The following is a 27,246-nucleotide window of genomic DNA, read 5'->3' on the forward strand; positions in this document are numbered from 1 at the left end:
ATGAAGAATGAACAAGGATCAATTCTCAATGAAGAATGAACGATGAAGAATGAACAAGGATCAATTCTCAATGAAGAATGAACGATGAAGAATGAACTAGGAACAATGATCAATGAAGAATGAACGATGAAGAATGAACAAGGATTAATGGTCAATGACGAATGAACGATGAAGAATGAACAATTATCAATGATCAATGAAGAATGAACGATGAAGAATGAACAAGGATCAATGATCAATGAAGAATGAACGACGAAGAATGAACAAGGATTAATGGTCAATGACGAATGAACGATGAAGAATGAACAAGGATCAATGATCAATGACGAATGAACGATGAAGAATGAACAAGGATCAATGATCAATGAAGAATGAACGATGAAGAATGAACAAGGAGTAATGGTCAATGACGAATGAACGATGAAGAATGAACAAGGATCAATGATCAATGACTAATGAACGATGAAGAATGAACAAGGATCATTGATTAATGAAGAATGAACAAGGATCAATGATCAAAGAAGAATGAACGATGAAGAATGAACAAGGATCAATGATCAATGAAGAATGAACGATGAAGAATGAACAAGGAATAATGGTCAATGACGAATGAACGATGAAGAATGAACAAGGATCAATGATCAATGACGAATGAACGATGAAGAATGAACAAGGATCAATGATCAATGAAGAATGAACGATGAAGAACGAACAAGGAGTAATGGTCAATGACGAATGAACGATGAAGAATGAACAAGGATCAATGATCAATGACGAATGAACGATGAAGAATGAACAAGGATCAATGATCAATGAAGAATGAACGATGAAGAATGAACAAGGAGTAATGGTCAATGACGAATGAACGATGAAGAATGAACAAGGATCAATGATCAATGACGAATGAACGATGAAGAATGAACAAGGATCAATGATCAATGAAGAATGAACAAGGATCAATGGTCAATGACGAATGAACGATGAAGAATGAACAAGGATTAATGGTCAATGACGAATGAACGATGAAGAATGAACAAGGATCAATGATCAATGACGAATGAACGATGAAGAATGAACAAGGATCAATGATCAATGATCAATGACGAATGAACGATGAAGAATGAACAAGGATCAATGATCAGTGACGAATGAACGATGAAGAATGAACAAGGATCAATGATCAATGAAGAATGAACAAGGATCAATGATCAAAGAAGAATGAACGATGAAGAATGAACAAGGATCAATGATCAATGAAGAATGAACGATGAAGAATGAACAAGGATCAATGATCAATTTAGAATGAACGATGAAGAATGAACAAGGATCAATTATCAATGAAGAATGAACGATGAAGAATGAACAAGGATCAATTCTCAATGAAGAATGAACGATGAAGAATGAACAAGGAACAATGATCAATGAAGAATGAACGATGAAGAATGAACAAGGATTAATGGTCAATGACGAATGAACGATGAAGAATGAACAAGGATCAATGATCAATGAAGAATGAACGATGAAGAATGAACAAGGATCAATGATCAATGAAGAATGAACGACGAAGAATGAACAAGGATTAATGGTCAATGACGAATGAACGATGAAGAATGAACAAGGATCAATGATCAATGACGAATGAACGATGAAGAATGAACAAGGATCAATGATCAATGAAGAATGAACAAGGATCAATGGTCAATGACGAATGAACGATGAAGAATGAACAAGGATTAATGGTCAATGACGAATGAACGATGAAGAATGAACAAGGATCAATGATCAATGACTAATGAACGATGAAGAATGAACAAGGATCATTGATTGATGAAGAATGAACAAGGATCAATGATCAAAGAAGAATGAACGATGAAGAATGAACAAGGATCAATGATCAATGAAGAATGAACGATGAAGAATGAACAAGGATCAATGATCAATGAAGAATGAACGATGAAGAATGAACAAGGATTAATGGTCAATGACGAATGAATGATGAAGAATGAACGAGGATCAATGATCAATGACGAATGAACGATGAAGAATGAACAAGGATCAATGATCAATGACGAATGAACGATGAAGAATGAACAAGGATCAATGATCAATGAAGAATGAACGATGAAGAATGAACAAGGAGTAATGGTCAATGACGAATGAACGATGAAGAATGAACAAGGATCAATGATCAATGACGAATGAACGATGAAGAATGAACAAGGATCAATGATCAATGAAGAATGAAAAAGGATCAATGGTCAATGACGAATGAACGATGAAGAATGAACAAGGATTAATGGTCAATGACGAATGAACGATGAAGAATGAACAAGGATCAATGATCAATGACGAATGAACGATGAAGAATGAACAAGGATCAATGATCAATGAAGAATGAACGATGAAGAATGAACAAGGAACAATGATCAATGAAGAATGATCGATGAAGAATGAGCAAGGATTAATGGTCAATGACGAATGAACGATGAAGAATGAACAAGGATCAATTCTCAATGAAGAATGAACGATGAAGAATGAACAAGGATCAATTCTCAATGAAGAATGAACGATGAAGAATGAACTAGGAACAATGATCAATGAAGAATGAACGATGAAGAATGAACAAGGATTAATGGTCAATGACGAATGAACGATGAAGAATGAACAAGGATCAATGATCAATGAAGAATGAACGATGAAGAATGAACAAGGATCAATGATCAATGAAGAATGAACGACGAAGAATGAACAAGGATTAATGGTCAATGACGAATGAACGATGAAGAATGAACAAGGATCAATGATCAATGACGAATGAACGATGAAGAATGAACAAGGATCAATGATCAATGAAGAATGAACGATGAAGAATGAACAAGGAGTAATGGTCAATGACGAATGAACGATGAAGAATGAACAAGGATCAATGATCAATGACTAATGAACGATGAAGAATGAACAAGGATCATTGATTAATGAAGAATGAACAAGGATCAATGATCAAAGAAGAATGAACGATGAAGAATGAACAAGGATCAATGATCAATGAAGAATGAACGATGAAGAATGAACAAGGAATAATGGTCAATGACGAATGAACGATGAAGAATGAACAAGGATCAATGATCAATGACGAATGAACGATGAAGAATGAACAAGGATCAATGATCAATGAAGAATGAACGATGAAGAACGAACAAGGAGTAATGGTCAATGACGAATGAACGATGAAGAATGAACAAGGATCAATGATCAATGACGAATGAACGATGAAGAATGAACAAGGATCAATGATCAATGAAGAATGAACGATGAAGAATGAACAAGGAGTAATGGTCAATGACGAATGAACGATGAAGAATGAACAAGGATCAATGATCAATGACGAATGAACGATGAAGAATGAACAAGGATCAATGATCAATGAAGAATGAACAAGGATCAATGGTCAATGACGAATGAACGATGAAGAATGAACAAGGATTAATGGTCAATGACGAATGAACGATGAAGAATGAACAAGGATCAATGATCAATGACGAATGAACGATGAAGAATGAACAAGGATCAATGATCAATGATCAATGACGAATGAACGATGAAGAATGAACAAGGATCAATGATCAGTGACGAATGAACGATGAAGAATGAACAAGGATCAATGATCAATGAAGAATGAACAAGGATCAATGATCAAAGAAGAATGAACGATGAAGAATGAACAAGGATCAATGATCAATGAAGAATGAACGATGAAGAATGAACAAGGATCAATGATCAATTTAGAATGAACGATGAAGAATGAACAAGGATCAATTATCAATGAAGAATGAACGATGAAGAATGAACAAGGATCAATTCTCAATGAAGAATGAACGATGAAGAATGAACAAGGAACAATGATCAATGAAGAATGAACGATGAAGAATGAACAAGGATTAATGGTCAATGACGAATGAACGATGAAGAATGAACAAGGATCAATGATCAATGAAGAATGAACGATGAAGAATGAACAAGGATCAATGATCAATGAAGAATGAACGACGAAGAATGAACAAGGATTAATGGTCAATGACGAATGAACGATGAAGAATGAACAAGGATCAATGATCAATGACGAATGAACGATGAAGAATGAACAAGGATCAATGATCAATGAAGAATGAACAAGGATCAATGGTCAATGACGAATGAACGATGAAGAATGAACAAGGATTAATGGTCAATGACGAATGAACGATGAAGAATGAACAAGGATCAATGATCAATGACTAATGAACGATGAAGAATGAACAAGGATCATTGATTGATGAAGAATGAACAAGGATCAATGATCAAAGAAGAATGAACGATGAAGAATGAACAAGGATCAATGATCAATGAAGAATGAACGATGAAGAATGAACAAGGAATAATGGTCAATGACGAATGAACGATGAAGAATGAACAAGGATCAATGATCAATGACGAATGAACGATGAAGAATGAACAAGGATCAATGATCAATGAAGAATGAACAAGGATCAATGATCAAAGAAGAATGAACGATGAAGAATGAACAAGGATCAATGATCAATGAAGAATGAACGATGAAGAATGAACAAGGATTAATGGTCAATGACGAATGAACGATGAAGAATGAACAAGGATCAATGATCAATGAAGAATGAACGATAAAGAATGAACAAGGATTAATGGTCAATGACGAATGAATGATGAAGAATGAACGAGGATCAATGATCAATGACGAATGAACGATGAAGAATGAACAAGGATCAATGATCAATGACGAATGAACGATGAAGAATGAACAAGGATCAATGATCAATGAAGAATGAACGATGAAGAATGAACAAGGAGTAATGGTCAATGACGAATGAACGATGAAGAATGAACAAGGATCAATGATCAATGACGAATGAACGATGAAGAATGAACAAGGATCAATGATCAATGAAGAATGAAAAAGGATCAATGGTCAATGACGAATGAACGATGAAGAATGAACAAGGATTAATGGTCAATGACGAATGAACGATGAAGAATGAACAAGGATCAATGATCAATGACGAATGAACGATGAAGAATGAACAAGGATCAATGATCAATGAAGAATGAACGATGAAGAATGAACAAGGAACAATGATCAATGAAGAATGATCGATGAAGAATGAGCAAGGATTAATGGTCAATGACGAATGAACGATGAAGAATGAACAAGGATCAATTCTCAATGAAGAATGAACGATGAAGAATGAACAAGGATCAATTCTCAATGAAGAATGAACGATGAAGAATGAACAAGGAACAATGATCAATGAAGAATGAACGATGAAGAATGAACAAGGATTAATGGTCAATGACGAATGAACGATGAAGAATGAACAAGGATCAATGATCAATGAAGAATGAACGATGAAGAATGAACAAGGATCAATGATCAATGAAGAATGAACGACGAAGAATGAACAAGGATTAATGGTCAATGACGAATGAACGATGAAGAATGAACAAGGATCAATGATCAATGACGAATGAACGATGAAGAATGAACAAGGATCAATGATCAATGAAGAATGAACGATGAAGAATGAACAAGGAGTAATGGTCAATGACGAATGAACGATGAAGAATGAACAAGGATCAATGATCAATGACTAATGAACGATGAAGAATGAACAAGGATCATTGATTAATGAAGAATGAACAAGGATCAATGATCAAAGAAGAATGAACGATGAAGAATGAACAAGGATCAATGATCAATGAAGAATGAACGATGAAGAATGAACAAGGAATAATGGTCAATGACGAATGAACGATGAAGAATGAACAAGGATCAATGATCAATGACGAATGAACGATGAAGAATGAACAAGGATCAATGATCAATGAAGAATGAACGATGAAGAACGAACAAGGAGTAATGGTCAATGACGAATGAACGATGAAGAATGAACAAGGATCAATGATCAATGACGAATGAACGATGAAGAATGAACAAGGATCAATGATCAATGAAGAATGAACGATAAAGAATGAACAAGGATTAATGGTCAATGACGAATGAATGATGAAGAATGAACGAGGATCAATGATCAATGACGAATGAACGATGAAGAATGAACAAGGATCAATGATCAATGACGAATGAACGATGAAGAATGAACAAGGATCAATGATCAATGAAGAATGAACGATGAAGAATGAACAAGGAGTAATGGTCAATGACGAATGAACGATGAAGAATGAACAAGGATCAATGATCAATGACGAATGAACGATGAAGAATGAACAAGGATCAATGATCAATGAAGAATGAACAAGGATCAATGGTCAATGACGAATGAACGATGAAGAATGAACAAGGATTAATGGTCAATGACGAATGAACGATGAAGAATGAACAAGGATCAATGATCAATGACGAATGAACGATGAAGAATGAACAAGGATCAATGATCAATGAAGAATGAACGATGAAGAATGAACAAGGAACAATGATCAATGAAGAATGATCGATGAAGAATGAGCAAGGATTAATGGTCAATGACGAATGAACGATGAAGAATGAACAAGGATCAATTCTCAATGAAGAATGAACGATGAAGAATGAACAAGGATCAATTCTCAATGAAGAATGAACGATGAAGAATGAACAAGGAACAATGATCAATGAAGAATGAACGATGAAGAATGAACAAGGATTAATGGTCAATGACGAATGAACGATGAAGAATGAACAAGGATCAATGATCAATGAAGAATGAACGATGAAGAATGAACAAGGATCAATGATCAATGAAGAATGAACGACGAAGAATGAACAAGGATTAATGGTCAATGACGAATGAACGATGAAGAATGAACAAGGATCAATGATCAATGACGAATGAACGATGAAGAATGAACAAGGATCAATGATCAATGAAGAATGAACGATGAAGAATGAACAAGGAGTAATGGTCAATGACGAATGAACGATGAAGAATGAACAAGGATCAATGATCAATGACTAATGAACGATGAAGAATGAACAAGGATCATTGATTAATGAAGAATGAACAAGGATCAATGATCAAAGAAGAATGAACGATGAAGAATGAACAAGGATCAATGATCAATGAAGAATGAATGATGAAGAATGAACAAGGAATAATGGTCAATGACGAATGAACGATGAAGAATGAACAAGGATCAATGATCAATGACGAATGAACGATGAAGAATGAACAAGGATCAATGATCAATGAAGAATGAACGATGAAGAACGAACAAGGAGTAATGGTCAATGACGAATGAACGATGAAGAATGAACAATGATCAATGATCAATGACGAATGAACGATGAAGAATGAACAAGGATCAATGATCAATGAAGAATGAACGATAAAGAATGAACAAGGATTAATGGTTAATGACGAATGAATGATGAAGAATGAACGAGGATCAATGATCAATGACGAATGAACGATGAAGAATGAACAAGGATCAATGATCAATGACGAATGAACGATGAAGAATGAACAAGGATCAATGATCAATGAAGAATGAACGATGAAGAATGAACAAGGAGTAATGGTCAATGACGAATGAACGATGAAGAATGAACAAGGATCAATGATCAATGACGAATGAACGATGAAGAATGAACAAGGATCAATGATCAATGAAGAATGAACAAGGATCAATGGTCAATGACGAATGAACGATGAAGAATGAACAAGGATTAATGGTCAATGACGAATGAACGATGAAGAATGAACAAGGATCAATGATCAATGACGAATGAACGATGAAGAATGAACAAGGATCAATGATCAATGATCAATGACGAATGAACGATGAAGAATGAACAAGGATCAATGATCAGTGACGAATGAACGATGAAGAATGAACAAGGATCAATGATCAATGAAGAATGAACGATGAAGAATGAACAAGGATCAATGATCAATTTAGAATGAACGATGAAGAATGAACAAGGATCAATTCTCAATGAAGAATGAACGATGAAGAATGAACAAGGATCAATTCTCAATGAAGAATGAACGATGAACAATGAACAAGGAACAATGATCAATGAAGAATGAACGATGAAGAATGAACAAGGATTAATGGTCAATGACGAATGAACGATGAAGAATGAACAAGGATCAATGATCAATGAAGAATGAACGATGAAGAATGAACAAGGATCAATGATCAATGAAGAATGAACGACGAAGAATGAACAAGGATTAATGGTCAATGACGAATGAACGATGAAGAATGAACAAGGATCAATGATCAATGAAGAATGAACGATGAAGAATGAACAAGGAGTAATGGTCAATGACGAATGAACGATGAAGAATGAACAAGGATCAATGATCAATGACTAATGAACGATGAAGAATGAACAAGGATCATTGATTAATGAAGAATGAACAAGGATCAATGATCAAAGAAGAATGAACGATGAAGAATGAACAAGGATCAATGATCAATGAAGAATGAACGATGAAGAATGAACAAGGAATAATGGTCAATGACGAATGAACGATGAAGAATGAACAAGGATCAATGATCAATGACGAATGAACGATGAAGAATGAACAAGGATCAATGATCAATGAAGAATGAACAAGGATCAATGATCAAAGAAGAATGAACGATGAAGAATGAACAAGGATCAATGATCAATGAAGAATGAACGATGAAGAATGAACAAGGATTAATGGTCAATGACGAATGAACGATGAAGAATGAACAAGGATCAATGATCAATGAAGAATGAACGATAAAGAATGAACAAGGATTAATGGTCAATGACGAATGAATGATGAAGAATGAACGAGGATCAATGATCAATGACGAATGAACGATGAAGAATGAACAAGGATCAATGATCAATGACGAATGAACGATGAAGAATGAACAAGGATCAATGATCAATGAAGAATGAACGATGAAGAATGAACAAGGAGTAATGGTCAATGACGAATGAACGATGAAGAATGAACAAGGATCAATGATCAATGACGAATGAACGATGAAGAATGAACAAGGATCAATGATCAATGAAGAATGAAAAAGGATCAATGGTCAATGACGAATGAACGATGAAGAATGAACAAGGATTAATGGTCAATGACGAATGAAAGATGAAGAATGAACAAGGATCAATGATCAATGACGAATGAACGATGAAGAATGAACAAGGATCAATGATGAATAAAGAATGAACGATGAAGAATGAACAAGGAACAATGATCAATGAAGAATGATCGATGAAGAATGAGCAAGGATTAATGGTCAATGACGAATGAACGATGAAGAATGAACAAGGATCAATTCTCAATGAAGAATGAACGATGAAGAATGAACAAGGATCAATTCTCAATGAAGAATGAACGATGAAGAATGAACAAGGAACAATGATCAATGAAGAATGAACGATGAAGAATGAACAAGGATTAATGGTCAATGACGAATGAACGATGAAGAATGAACAAGGATCAATGATCAATGAAGAATGAACGATGAAGAATGAACAAGGATCAATGATCAATGAAGAATGAACGACGAAGAATGAACAAGGATTAATGGTCAATGACGAATGAACGATGAAGAATGAACAAGGATCAATGATCAATGACGAATAAACGATGAAGAATGAACAAGGATCAATGATCAATGAAGAATGAACGATGAAGAATGAACAAGGAGTAATGGTCAATGACGAATGAACGATGAAGAATGAACAAGGATCAATGATCAATGACTAATGAACGATGAAGAATGAACAAGGATCATTGATTAATGAAGAATGAACAAGGATCAATGATCAAAGAAGAATGAACGATGAAGAATGAACAAGGATCAATGATCAATGAAGAATGAAAGATGAAGAATGAACAAGGAATAATGGTCAATGACGAATGAACGATGAAGAATGAACAAGGATCAATGATCAATGACGAATGAACGATGAAGAATGAACAAGGATCAATGATCAATGAAGAATGAACGATGAAGAACGAACAAGGAGTAATGGTCAATGACGAATGAACGATGAAGAATGAACAAGGATCAATGATCAATGACGAATGAACGATGAAGAATGAACAAGGATCAATGATCAATGAAGAATGAACGATAAAGAATGAACAAGGATTAATGGTCAATGACGAATGAATGATGAAGAATGAACGAGGATCAATGATCAATGACGAATGAACGATGAAGAATGAACAAGGATCAATGATCAATGACGAATGAACAATGAAGAATGAACAAGGATCAATGATCAATGAAGAATGAACGATGAAGAATGAACAAGGAGTAATGGTCAATGACGAATGAACGATGAAGAATGAACAAGGATCAATGATCAATGACGAATGAACGATGAAGAATGAACAAGGATCAATGATCAATGAAGAATGAACAAGGATCAATGGTCAATGACGAATGAACGATGAAGAATGAACAAGGATTAATGGTCAATGACGAATGAACGATGAAGAATGAACAAGGATCAATGATCAATGACGAATGAACGATGAAGAATGAACAAGGATCAATGATCAATGAAGAATGAACGATGAAGAATGAACAAGGAACAATGATCAATGAAGAATGATCGATGAAGAATGAGCAAGGATTAATGGTCAATGACGAATGAACGATGAAGAATGAACAAGGATCAATTCTCAATGAAGAATGAACGATGAAGAATGAACAAGGATCAATTCTCAATGAAGAATGAACGATGAAGAATGAACAAGGAACAATGATCAATGAAGAATGAACGATGAAGAATGAACAAGGATTAATGGTCAATGACGAATGAACGATGAAGAATGAACAAGGATCAATGATCAATGAAGAATGAACGATGAAGAATGAACAAGGATCAATGATCAATGAAGAATGAACGACGAAGAATGAACAAGGATTAATGGTCAATGACGAATGAACGATGAAGAATGAACAAGGATCAATGATCAATGACGAATGAACGATGAAGAATGAACAAGGATCAATGATCAATGAAGAATGAACGATGAAGAATGAACAAGGAGTAATGGTCAATGACGAATGAACGATGAAGAATGAACAAGGATCAATGATCAATGACTAATGAACGATGAAGAATGAACAAGGATCATTGATTAATGAAGAATGAACAAGGATCAATGATCAAAGAAGAATGAACGATGAAGAATGAACAAGGATCAATGATCAATGAAGAATGAACGATGAAGAATGAACAAGGAATAATGGTCAATGACGAATGAACGATGAAGAATGAACAAGGATCAATGATCAATGACGAATGAACGATGAATAATGAACAAGGATCAATGATCAATGAAGAATGAACGATGAAGAACGAACAAGGAGTAATGGTCAATGACGAATGAACGATGAAGAATGAACAAGGATCAATGATCAATGACGAATGAACGATGAAGAATGAACAAGGATCAATGATCAATGAAGAATGAACGATGAAGAATGAACAAGGATCAATGATCAATGAAGAATGAACGATGAAGAATGAACAAGGATCAATTCTCAATGAAGAATGAACGATGAAGAATGAACAAGGAACAATGATCAATGAAGAATGAACGATGAACAATGAACAAGGATTAATGGTCAATGACGAATGGATCAATGATCAATGAAGAATGAGCGATGAAGAATGAACAAGGAGTAATGGTCAATGACGAATGAACGATGAAGAATGAACAAGGATCAATGATCAATGACGAATGAACGATGAAGAATGAACAAGGATCAATGATCAATGACGAATGAACGATGAAGAATGAACAAGGATCAATGATCAATGAAGAATGAACAAGGATCAATGATCAAAGAAGAATGAACGATGAAGAATGAACAAGGAACAATGATCAACGAAGAATGAACGATGAAGAATGAACAAGGATTAATGGTCAATGACGAATGAACGATGAAGAATGAACAAGGATCAATGATCAATGAAGAATGAACGATGAAGAATGAACAAGGATCAATGATCAATGAAGAATGAACGATGAAGAATGAACAAGGATCAATTCTCAATGAAGAATGAACGATGAAGAATGAACAAGGAACAATGATCAATGAAGAATGAACGATGAAGAATGAACAAGGATCATCAATGAAGAATGAACGATGAAGAATGAACAAGGAACAATGATCAATGAAGAATGATCGATGAAGAATGAGCAAGGATTAATGGTCAATGAAGAATGAACGATGAAGAATGAACAAGGATCAATGCTCAATGAAGAATGAACGATGAAGAATGAACAAGGATCAATGATCAATGAAGAATGAACGATGAAGAATGAACAAGGACTAATGGTCAATGACAAATGAACGATGAAGAATGAACGAGGATCAATGATCAATGAAGAATGAACGATGAAGAATGAACAAGGATTAATGGTCAATGACGAATGAACGATGAAGAATAAACAAGGATCAATGATCAATGACGAATGAACGATGAAGAATGAACAAGGATCAATGATCAATGACGAATGAACGATGAAGAATGAACAAGGATCAATGATCAATGAAGAATGAACAAGGATCAATGATCAAAGAAGAATGAACGATGAAGAATGAACAAGGATCAATGATCAATGAAGAATGAACGAAGAAGAATGAACAAGGAGTAATAGTCAATGACGAATGAACGATGAAGAATGAACAAGGATCAATGATCAATGACGAATGAACGATGAAGAATGAACAAGGATCAATCATCAATGAAGAATGAACGATGAAGAATGAACAAGGATCAATTCTCAATGAAGAATGAACGATGAAGAATGAACAAGGATCAATTCTCAATGAAGAATGAACGATGAAGAATGAACAAGGAACAATGATCAATGAAGAATGAACGATGAAGAATGAACAAGGATTAATGGTCAATGACGAATGAACGATGAAGAATGAACAAGGATCAATGATCAATGATCAATGAAGAATGAACGATGAAGAATGAACAAGGATCAATGATCAATGAAGAATGAACGACGAAGAATGAACAAGGATTAATGGTCAATGACGAATGAACGATGAAGAATGAACAAGGATCAATGATCAATGACGAATGAACGATGAAGAATGAACAAGGATCAATGATCAATGACTAATGAACGATGAAGAATGAACAAGGATCAATGATTAATGAAGAATGAACGATGAAGAATGAACAAGGATCAATTCTCAATGAAGAATGAACGATGAAGAATGAACAAGGATCAATTCTCAATGAAGAATGAACGATGAAGAATGAACAAGGAACAATGATCAATGAAGAATGAACGATGAAGAATGAACAAGGATTAATGGTCAATGACGAATGAACGATGAAGAATGAACAAGGATCAATGATCAATGAAGAATGAACGATGAAGAATGAAAAAGGAGTAATGGTCAATGACGAATGAACGATGAAGAATGAACAAGGATCAATGATCAATGACGAATGAACGATGAAGAATGAACAAGGATCAATGATCAATGAAGAATGAACGATGAAGAATGAACAAGGAGTAATGGTCAATGACGAATGAACGATGAAGAATGAACAAGGATCAATGATCAATGAGTAATGAACGATGAAGAATGAACAAGGATCAATGATTAATGAAGAATGAACAAGGATCAATGATCAAAGAAGAATGAACGATGAAGAATGAACAAGGATCAATGATCAATGAAGAATGAACGATGAAGAATGAACAAGGAATAATGGTCAATGACGAATGAACGATGAAGAATGAACAAGGATCAATGATCAATGACGAATGAACGATGAAGATGAACAAGGATCAATGATCAATGAAGAATGAACAAGGATCAATGATCAAAGAAGAATGAACGATGAAGAATGAACAAGGATCAATGATCAATGAAGAATGAACGATGAAGAATGAACAAGGATTAATGGTCAATGACGAATGAACGATGAAGAATGAACAAGGATCAATGATCAATGAAGAATGAACGATGAAGAATGAACGATGAAGAATGAACAAGGAGTAATGGTCAATGACGAATGAACGATGAAGAATGAACAAGGATCAATGATCAATGACGAATGAACGATGAAGAATGAACAAGGATCAATGATCAATGAAGAATGAACGATGAAGAATGAACAAGGATCAATGATCAATGAAGAATGAACGATGAAGAATGAACAAGGATCAATTCTCAATGAAGAATGAACGATGAAGAATGAACAAGGAACAATGATCAATGAAGAATGAACGATGAACAATGAACAAGGATTAATGGTCAATGACGAATGGATCAATGATCAATGAAGAATGAGCGATGAAGAATGAACAAGGAGTAATGGTCAATGACGAATGAACGATGAAGAATGAACAAGGATCAATGATCAATGACGAATGAACGATGAAGAATGAACAAGGATCAATGATCAATGACGAATGAACGATGAAGAATGAACAAGGATCAATGATCAATGAAGAATGAACAAGGATCAATGATCAAAGAAGAATGAACGATGAAGAATGAACAAGGAACAATGATCAACGAAGAATGAACGATGAAGAATGAACAAGGATTAATGGTCAATGACGAATGAACGATGAAGAATGAACAAGGATCAATGATCAATGAAGAATGAACGATGAAGAATGAACAAGGATCAATGATCAATGAAGAATGAACGATGAAGAATGAACAAGGATCAATTCTCAATGAAGAATGAACGATGAAGAATGAACAAGGAACAATGATCAATGAAGAATGAACGATGAAGAATGAACAAGGATCATCAATGAAGAATGAACGATGAAGAATGAACAAGGAACAATGATCAATGAAGAATGATCGATGAAGAATGAGCAAGGATTAATGGTCAATGAAGAATGAACGATGAAGAATGAACAAGGATCAATGCTCAATGAAGAATGAACGATGAAGAATGAACAAGGATCAATGATCAATGAAGAATGAACGATGAAGAATGAACAAGGACTAATGGTCAATGACAAATGAACGATGAAGAATGAACGAGGATCAATGATCAATGAAGAATGAACGATGAAGAATGAACAAGGATTAATGGTCAATGACGAATGAACGATGAAGAATAAACAAGGATCAATGATCAATGACGAATGAACGATGAAGAATGAACAAGGATCAATGATCAATGACGAATGAACGATGAAGAATGAACAAGGATCAATGATCAATGAAGAATGAACAAGGATCAATGATCAAAGAAGAATGAACGATGAAGAATGAACAAGGATCAATGATCAATGAAGAATGAACGAAGAAGAATGAACAAGGAGTAATAGTCAATGACGAATGAACGATGAAGAATGAACAAGGATCAATGATCAATGACGAATGAACGATGAAGAATGAACAAGGATCAATCATCAATGAAGAATGAACGATGAAGAATGAACAAGGATCAATTCTCAATGAAGAATGAACGATGAAGAATGAACAAGGATCAATTCTCAATGAAGAATGAACGATGAAGAATGAACAAGGAACAATGATCAATGAAGAATGAACGATGAAGAATGAACAAGGATTAATGGTCAATGACGAATGAACGATGAAGAATGAACAAGGATCAATGATCAATGATCAATGAAGAATGAACGATGAAGAATGAACAAGGATCAATGATCAATGAAGAATGAACGACGAAGAATGAACAAGGATTAATGGTCAATGACGAATGAACGATGAAGAATGAACAAGGATCAATGATCAATGACGAATGAACGATGAAGAATGAACAAGGATCAATGATCAATGACTAATGAACGATGAAGAATGAACAAGGATCAATGATTAATGAAGAATGAACGATGAAGAATGAACAAGGATCAATTCTCAATGAAGAATGAACGATGAAGAATGAACAAGGATCAATTCTCAATGAAGAATGAACGATGAAGAATGAACAAGGAACAATGATCAATGAAGAATGAACGATGAAGAATGAACAAGGATTAATGGTCAATGACGAATGAACGATGAAGAATGAACAAGGATCAATGATCAATGAAGAATGAACGATGAAGAATGAAAAAGGAGTAATGGTCAATGACGAATGAACGATGAAGAATGAACAAGGATCAATGATCAATGACGAATGAACGATGAAGAATGAACAAGGATCAATGATCAATGAAGAATGAACGATGAAGAATGAACAAGGAGTAATGGTCAATGACGAATGAACGATGAAGAATGAACAAGGATCAATGATCAATGAGTAATGAACGATGAAGAATGAACAAGGATCAATGATTAATGAAGAATGAACAAGGATCAATGATCAAAGAAGAATGAACGATGAAGAATGAACAAGGATCAATGATCAATGAAGAATGAACGATGAAGAATGAACAAGGAATAATGGTCAATGACGAATGAACGATGAAGAATGAACAAGGATCAATGATCAATGACGAATGAACGATGAAGATGAACAAGGATCAATGATCAATGAAGAATGAACAAGGATCAATGATCAAAGAAGAATGAACGATGAAGAATGAACAAGGATCAATGATCAATGAAGAATGAACGATGAAGAATGAACAAGGATTAATGGTCAATGACGAATGAACGATGAAGAATGAACAAGGATCAATGATCAATGAAGAATGAACGATGAAGAATGAACGATGAAGAATGAACAAGGAGTAATGGTCAATGACGAATGAACGATGAAGAATGAACAAGGATCAATGATCAATGACGAATGAACGATGAAGAATGAACAAGGATCAATGATCAATGAAGAATGAACGATGAAGAATGAACAAGGATCAATGATCAATGAAGAATGAACGATGAAGAATGAACAAGGATCAATTCTCAATGAAGAATGAACGATGAAGAATGAACAAGGAACAATGATCAATGAAGAATGAACGATGAAGAATGAACAAGGATTAATGGTCAATGACGAATGGATCAATGATCAATGAAGAATGAACGATGAAGAATGAACAAGGAGTAATGGTCAATGACGAATGAACGATGAAGAATGAACAAGGATCAATGATCAATGACGAATGAACGATGAAGAATGAACAAGGATCAATGATCAATGACGAATGAACGATGAAGAATGAACAAGGATCAATGATCAATGAAGAATGAACGATGAAGAATGAAAAAGGAGTAATGGTCAATGACGAATGAACGATGAAGAATGAACAAGGATCAATGATCAATGACGAATGAACGATGAAGAATGAACAAGGATCAATGATCAATGAAGAATGAACGATGAAGAATGAACAAGGAGTAATGGTCAATGACGAATGAACGATGAAGAATGAACAAGGATCAATGATCAATGAGTAATGAACGATGAAGAATGAACAAGGATCAATGATTAATGAAGAATGAACAAGGATCAATGATCAAAGAAGAATGAACGATGAAGAATGAACAAGGATCAATGATCAATGAAGAATGAACGATGAAGAATGAACAAGGAATAATGGTCAATGACGAATGAACGATGAAGAATGAACAAGGATCAATGATCAATGACGAATGAACGATGAAGATGAACAAGGATCAATGATCAATGAAGAATGAACAAGGATCAATGATCAAAGAAGAATGAACGATGAAGAATGAACAAGGATCAATGATCAATGAAGAATGAACGATGAAGAATGAACAAGGATTAATGGTCAATGACGAATGAACGATGAAGAATGAACTAGGATCAATGATCAATGAAGAATGAACGATAAAGAATGAACAAGGATTAATGGTCAATGACGAATGAATGATGAAGAATGAACGAGGATCAATGATCAATGACGAATGAACGATGAAGAATGAACAAGGATCAATGATCAATGAAGAATGAACAAGGATCAATGATCAAAGAAGAATGAACGATGAAGAATGAACAAGGATCAATGATCAATGAAGAATGAACGATGAAGAATGAACAAGGATTAATGGTCAATGACGAATGAACGATGAAGAATGAACAAGGATCAATGATCAATGAAGAATGAACGATAAAGAATGAACAAGGATTAATGGTCAATGACGAATGAATGATGAAGAATGAACGAGGATCAATGATCAATGACGAATGAACGATGAAGAATGAACAAGGATCAATGATCAATGACGAATGAACGATGAAGAATGAACAAGGATCAATTCTCAATGAAGAATGAACGATGAAGAATGAACAAGGAACAATGATCAATGAAGAATGAACGATGAAGAATGAACAAGGATTAATGGTCAATGACGAATGGATCAATGATCAATGAAGAATGAACGATGAAGAATGAACAAGGAGTAATGGTCAATGACGAATGAACGATGAAGAATGAACAAGGATCAATGATCAATGACGAATGAACGATGAAGAATGAACAAGGATCAATGATCAATGACGAATGAACGATGAAGAATGAACAAGGATCAATGATCAATGAAGAATGAACAAGGATCAATGATCAAAGAAGAATGAACGATGAAGAATGAACAAGGAACAATGATCAATGAAGAATGAACGATGAAGAATGAACAAGGATTAATGGTCAATGACGAATGAACGATGAAGAATGAACAAGGATCAATGATCAATGAAGAATGAACGATGAAGAATGAACAAGGATCAATGATCAATGAAGAATGAACGACGAAGAATGAACAAGGATTAATGGTCAATGACGAATGAACGATGAAGAATGAACAAGGATCATTGATCAATGACGAATGAACGATGAAGAATGAACAAGGAACAATGATCAATGAAGAATGATCGATGAAGAATGAGCAAGGATTAATGGTCAATGACGAATGAACGATGAAGAATGAACAAGGATCAATGCTCAATGAAGAATGAACGATGAAGAATGAACAAGGATCAATGACCAATGAAGAATGAACGATGATGAATGAACAAGGATTAATGGTCAATGACGAATGAACGATGAAGAATGAACGAGGATCAATGATCAATGAAGAATGAACGATGAAGAATGAACAAGGATTAATGGTCAATGACGAATGAACGATGAAGAATAAACAAGGATCAATGATCAATGACGAATGAACGATGAAGAATGAACAAGGATCAATGATCAATGACGAATGAACGATGAAGAATGAACAAGGATCAATGATCAATGAAGAATGAACAAGGATCAATGATCAAAGAAGAATGAACGATGAAGAATGAACAAGGATCAATTCTCAATGACTAATGAACGATGAAGAATGAACAAGGATCAATGATTAATGAAGAATGAACGATGAAGAATGAACAAGGATCAATTCTCAATGAAGAATGAACGATGAAGAATGAACAAGGATCAATTCTCAATGAAGAATGAACGATGAAGAATGAATAAGGAACAATGATCAATGAAGAATGAACGATGAAGAATGAACAAGGATTAATGGTCAATGACGAATGAACGATGAAGAATGAACAAGGATCAATGATCAATGAAGAATGAACGATGAAGAATGAAAAAGGAGTAATGGTCAATGACGAATGAACGATGAAGAATGAACAAGGATCAATGATCAATGACGAATGAACGATGAAGAATGAACAAGGATCAATGATCAATGAAGAATGAACGATGAAGAATGAACAAGGAGTAATGGTCAATGACGAATGAACGATGAAGAATGAACAAGGATCAATGATCAATGAGTAATGAACGATGAAGAATGAACAAGGATCAATGATTAATGAAGAATGAACAAGGATCAATGATCAAAGAAGAATGAACGATGAAGAATGAACAAGGATCAATGATCAATGAAGAATGAACGATGAAGAATGAACAAGGAATAATGGTCAATGACGAATGAACGATGAAGAATGAACAAGGATCAATGATCAATGACGAATGAACGATGAAGATGAACAAGGATCAATGATCAATGAAGAATGAACAAGGATCAATGATCAAAGAAGAATGAACGATGAAGAATGAACAAGGATCAATGATCAATGAAGAATGAACGATGAAGAATGAACAAGGATTAATGGTCAATGACGAATGAACGATGAAGAATGAACAAGGATCAATGATCAATGAAAAATGAACGATGAAGAATGAACGATGAAGAATGAACAAGGAGTAATGGTCAATGACGAATGAACGATGAAGAATGAACAAGGATCAATGATCAATGACGAATGAACGATGAAGAATGAACAAGGATCAATGATCAATGAAGAATGAACGATGAAGAATGAACAAGGATCAATGATCAATGAAGAATGAACGATGAAGAATGAACAAGGATCAATTCTCAATGAAGAATGAACGATGAAGAATGAACAAGGAACAATGATCAATGAAGAATGAACGATGAAGAATGAACAAGGATTAATGGTCAATGACGAATGGATCAATGATCAATGAAGAATGAACGATGAAGAATGAACAAGGAGTAATGGTCAATGACGAATGAACGATGAAGAATGAACAAGGATCAATGATCAATGACGAATGAACGATGAAGAATGAACAAGGATCAATGATCAATGACGAATGAACGATGAAGAATGAACAAGGATCAATGATCAATGAAGAATGAACGATGAAGAATGAAAAAGGAGTAATGGTCAATGACGAATGAACGATGAAGAATGAACAAGGATCAATGATCAATGACGAATGAACGATGAAGAATGAACAAGGATCAATGATCAATGAAGAATGAACGATGAAGAATGAACAAGGAGTAATGGTCAATGACGAATGAACGATGAAGAATGAACAAGGATCAATGATCAATGAGTAATGAACGATGAAGAATGAACAAGGATCAATGATTAATGAAGAATGAACAAGGATCAATGATCAAAGAAGAATGAACGATGAAGAATGAACAAGGATCAATGATCAATGAAGAATGAACGATGAAGAATGAACAAGGAATAATGGTCAATGACGAATGAACGATGAAGAATGAACAAGGATCAATGATCAATGACGAATGAACGATGAAGATGAACAAGGATCAATGATCAATGAAGAATGAACAAGGATCAATGATCAAAGAAGAATGAACGATGAAGAATGAACAAGGATCAATGATCAATGAAGAATGAACGATGAAGAATGAACAAGGATTAATGGTCAATGACGAATGAACGATGAAGAATGAACTAGGATCAATGATCAATGAAGAATGAACGATAAAGAATGAACAAGGATTAATGGTCAATGACGAATGAATGATGAAGAATGAACGAGGATCAATGATCAATGACGAATGAACGATGAAGAATGAACAAGGATCAATGATCAATGAAGAATGAACAAGGATCAATGATCAAAGAAGAATGAACGATGAAGAATGAACAAGGATCAATGATCAATGAAGAATGAACGATGAAGAATGAACAAGGATTAATGGTCAATGACGAATGAACGATGAAGAATGAACAAGGATCAATGATCAATGAAGAATGAACGATAAAGAATGAACAAGGATTAATGGTCAATGACGAATGAATGATGAAGAATGAACGAGGATCAATGATCAATGACGAATGAACGATGAAGAATGAACAAGGATCAATGATCAATGACGAATGAACGATGAAGAATGAACAAGGATCAATTCTCAATGAAGAATGAACGATGAAGAATGAACAAGGAACAATGATCAATGAAGAATGAACGATGAAGAATGAACAAGGATTAATGGTCAATGACGAATGGATCAATGATCAATGAAGAATGAACGATGAAGAATGAACAAGGAGTAATGGTCAATGACGAATGAACGATGAAGAATGAACAAGGATCAATGATCAATGACGAATGAACGATGAAGAATGAACAAGGATCAATGATCAATGACGAATGAACGATGAAGAATGAACAAGGATCAATGATCAATGAAGAATGAACAAGGATCAATGATCAAAGAAGAATGAACGATGAAGAATGAACAAGGAACAATGATCAATGAAGAATGAACGATGAAGAATGAACAAGGATTAATGGTCAATGACGAATGAACGATGAAGAATGAACAAGGATCAATGATCAATGAAGAATGAACGATGAAGAATGAACAAGGATCAATGATCAATGAAGAATGAACGACGAAGAATGAACAAGGATTAATGGTCAATGACGAATGAACGATGAAGAATGAACAAGGATCATTGATCAATGACGAATGAACGATGAAGAATGAACAAGGAACAATGATCAATGAAGAATGATCGATGAAGAATGAGCAAGGATTAATGGTCAATGACGAATGAACGATGAAGAATGAACAAGGATCAATGCTCAATGAAGAATGAACGATGAAGAATGAACAAGGATCAATGACCAATGAAGAATGAACGATGATGAATGAACAAGGATTAATGGTCAATGACGAATGAACGATGAAGAATGAACGAGGATCAATGATCAATGAAGAATGAACGATGAAGAATGAACAAGGATTAATGGTCAATGACGAATGAACGATGAAGAATAAACAAGGATCAATGATCAATGACGAATGAACGATGAAGAATGAACAAGGATCAATGATCAATGACGAATGAACGATGAAGAATGAACAAGGATCAATGATCAATGAAGAATGAACAAGGATCAATGATCAAAGAAGAATGAACGATGAAGAATGAACAAGGATCAATGATCAATGAAGAATGAACGAAGAAGAATGAACAAGGAGTAATAGTCAATGACGAATGAACGATGAAGAATGAACAAGATTCAATGATCAATGACGAATGAACGATGAAGAATGAACAAGGATCAATGATCAATGAAGAATGAACAAGGATCAATGATCAAAGAAGAATGAACGATGAAGAATTAACAAGGATCAATGATCAATGAAGAATGAACGATGAAGAATGAACAAGGATTAATGGTCAATGACGAATGAACGATGAAGAATGAACAAGGATCAATGAAGAATGAACGATGAAGAATGAACAAGGATTAATGGTCAATGACAAATGAACGATGAAGAATGAACAAGGATCAATGATCAATGACGAATGAACGATGAAGAATGAACAAGGATCAATAATCAATGACGAATGAACGATGAAGAATGAACAAGGATCAATGATCAATGACGAATGAACGATGAAGAATGAACAAGGATCAATGATCAGTGACGAATGAACGATGAAGAATGAACAAGGATCAATGATCAATGAAGAATGAACAAGGATCAATGATCAAAGAAGAATGAACGATGAAGAATGAACAAGGATCAATGATCAATGAAGAATGAACGATGAAGAATGAACAAGGATCAATGATCAATGAAGAATGAACGATGAAGAATGAACAAGGATCAATTCTCAATGAAGAATGAACGATGAAGAATGAACAAGGATCAATTCTCAATGAAGAATGAACGATGAAGAATGAACAAGGAACAATGATCAATGAAGAATGAACGATGAAGAATGAACAAGGATTAATGGTCAATGACGAATGAACGATGAAGAATGAACAAGGATCAATGATCAATGAAGAATGAACGATGAAGAATGAACAAGGATCAATGATCAATGAAGAATGAACGACGAAGAATGAACAAGGATTAATGGTCAATGACGAATGAACGATGAAGAATGAACAAGGATCAATGATCAATGACGAATGAACGATGAAGAATGAACAAGGATCAATGATCAATGAAGAATGAACGATGAAGAATGAACAAGGAGTAATGGTCAATGACGAATGAACGATGAAGAATGAACAAGGATCAATGATCAATGACTAATGAACGATGAAGAATGAACAAGGATCATTGATTAATGAAGAATGAACAAGGATCAATGATCAAAGAAGAATGAACGATGAAGAATGAACAAGGATCAATGATCAATGAAGAATGAACGATGAAGAATGAACAAGGAATAATGGTCAATGACGAATGAACGATGAAGAATGAACAAGGATCAATGATCAATGACGAATGAACGATGAAGAATGAACAAGGATCAATGATCAATGAAGAATGAACAAGGATCAATGATCAAAGAAGAATGAACGATGAAGAATGAACAAGGATCAATGATCAATGAAGAATGAACGATGAAGAATGAACAAGGATTAATGGTCAATGACGAATGAACGATGAAGAATGAACAAGGATCAATGATCAATGAAGAATGAACGATAAAGAATGAACAAGGATTAATGGTCAATGACGAATGAATGATGAAGAATGAACGAGGATCAATGATCAATGACGAATGAACGATGAAGAATGAACAAGGATCAATGATCAATGACGAATGAACGATGAAGAATGAACAAGGATCAATGATCAATGAAGAATGAACGATGAAGAATGAACAAGGAGTAATGGTCAATGACGAATGAACGATGAAGAATGAACAAGGATCAATGATCAATGACGAATGAACGATGAAGAATGAACAAGGATCAATGATCAATGAAGAATGAACAAGGATCAATGGTCAATGACGAATGAACGATGAAGAATGAACAAGGATTAATGGTCAATGACGAATGAACGATGAAGAATGAACAAGGATCAATGATCAATGACGATTGAACGATGAAGAATGAACAAGGATCAATGATCAATGAAGAATGAACGATGAAGAATGAACAAGGAACAATGATCAATGAAGAATGATCGATGAAGAATGAGCAAGGATTAATGGTCAATGACGAATGAACGATGAAGAATGAACAAGGATCAATTCTCAATGAAGAATGAACGATGAAGAATGAACAAGGATCAATTCTCAATGAAGAATGAACGATGAAGAATGAACAAGGAACAATGATCAATGAAGAATGAACGATGAAGAATGAACAAGGATTAATGGTCAATGACGAATGAACGATGAAGAATGAACAAGGATCAATGATCAATGAAGAATGAACGATGAAGAATGAACAAGGATCAATGATCAATGAAGAATGAACGACGAAGAATGAACAAGGATTAATGGTCAATGACGAATGAACGATGAAGAATGAACAAGGATCAATGATCAATAACGAATGAACGATGAAGAATGAACAAGGATCAATGATCAATGAAGAATGAACGATGAAGAATGAACAAGGAGTAATGGTCAATGACGAATGAACGATGAAGAATGAACAAGGATCAATGATCAATGACTAATGAACGATGAAGAATGAACAAGGATCATTGATTAATGAAGAATGAACAAGGATCAATGATCAAAGAAGAATGAACGATGAAGAATGAACAAGGATCAATGATCAATGAAGAATGAACGATGAAGAATGAACAAGGAATAATGGTCAATGACGAATGAACGATGAAGAATGAACAAGGATCAATGATCAATGACGAATGAACGATGAAGAATGAACAAGGATCAATGATCAATGAAGAATGAACAAGGATCAATGATCAAAGAAGAATGAACGATGAAGAATGAACAAGGATCAATGATCAATGAAGAATGAACGATGAAGAATGAACAAGGATTAATGGTCAATGACGAATGAACGATGAAGAATGAACAAGGATCAATGATCAATGAAGAATGAACGATAAAGAATGAACAAGGATTAATGGTCAATGACGAATGAATGATGAAGAATGAACGAGGATCAATGATCAATGACGAATGAACGATGAAGAATGAACAAGGATCAATGATCAATGACGAATGAACGATGAAGAATGAACAAGGATCAATGATCAATGAAGAATGAACGATGAAGAATGAACAAGGAGTAATGGTCAATGACGAATGAACGATGAAGAATGAACAAGGATCAATGATCAATGACGAATGAACGATGAAGAATGAACAAGGATCAATGATCAATGAAGAATGAACAAGGATCAATGGTCAATGACGAATGAACGATGAAGAATGAACAAGGATTAATGGTCAATGACGAATGAACGATGAAGAATGAACAAGGATCAATGATCAATGACGATTGAACGATGAAGAATGAACAAGGATCAATGATCAATGAAGAATGAACGTTGAAGAATGAACAAGGAACAATGATCAATGAAGAATGATCGATGAAGAATGAGCAAGGATTAATGGTCAATGACGAATGAACGATGAAGAATGAACAAGGATCAATTCTCAATGAAGAATGAACGATGAAGAATGAACAAGGATCAATTCTCAATGAAGAATGAACGATGAAGAATGAACAAGGAACAATGATCAATGAAGAATGAACGATGAAGAATGAACAAGGATTAATGGTCAATGACGAATGAACGATGAAGAATGAACAAGGATCAATGATCAATGAAGAATGAACGATGAAGAATGAACAAGGATCAATGATCAATGAAGAATGAACGACGAAGAATGAACAAGGATTAATGGTCAATGACGAATGAACGATGAAGAATGAACAAGGATCAATGATCAATAACGAATGAACGATGAAGAATGAACAAGGATCAATGATCAATGAAGAATGAACGATGAAGAATGAACAAGGAGTAATGGTCAATGACGAATGAACGATGAAGAATGAACAAGGATCAATGATCAATGACTAATGAACGATGAAGAATGAACAAGGATCATTGATTAATGAAGAATGAACAAGGATCAATGATCAAAGAAGAATGAACGATGAAGAATGAACAAGGATCAATGATCAATGAAGAATGAACGATGAAGAATGAACAAGGAATAATGGTCAATGACGAATGAACGATGAAGAATGAACAAGGATCAATGATCAATGACGAATGAACGATGAAGAATGAACAAGGATCAATGATCAATGAAGAATGAACGATGAAGAACGAACAAGGAGTAATGGTCAATGACGAATGAACGATGAAGAATGAACAAGGATCAATGATCAATGACGAATGAACGATGAAGAATGAACAAGGATCAATGATCAATGAAGAATGAACGATAAAGAATGAACAAGGATTAATGGTCAATGACGAATGAATGATGAAGAATGAACGAGGATCAATGATCAATGACGAATGAACGATGAAGAATGAACAAGGATCAATGATCAATGACGAATGAACGATGAAGAATGAACAAGGATCAATGATCAATGAAGAATGAACGATGAAGAATGAACAAGGAGTAATGGTCAATGACGAATGAACGATGAAGAATGAACAAGGATCAATGATCAATGACGAATGAACGATGAAGAATGAACAAGGATCAAT

The sequence above is a fragment of the Amaranthus tricolor genome, chromosome 5, assembly GCF_026212465.1.
Source record: "Amaranthus tricolor cultivar Red isolate AtriRed21 chromosome 5, ASM2621246v1, whole genome shotgun sequence".
NCBI classification, from domain to species: Eukaryota; Viridiplantae; Streptophyta; class Magnoliopsida; order Caryophyllales; family Amaranthaceae; genus Amaranthus; species Amaranthus tricolor.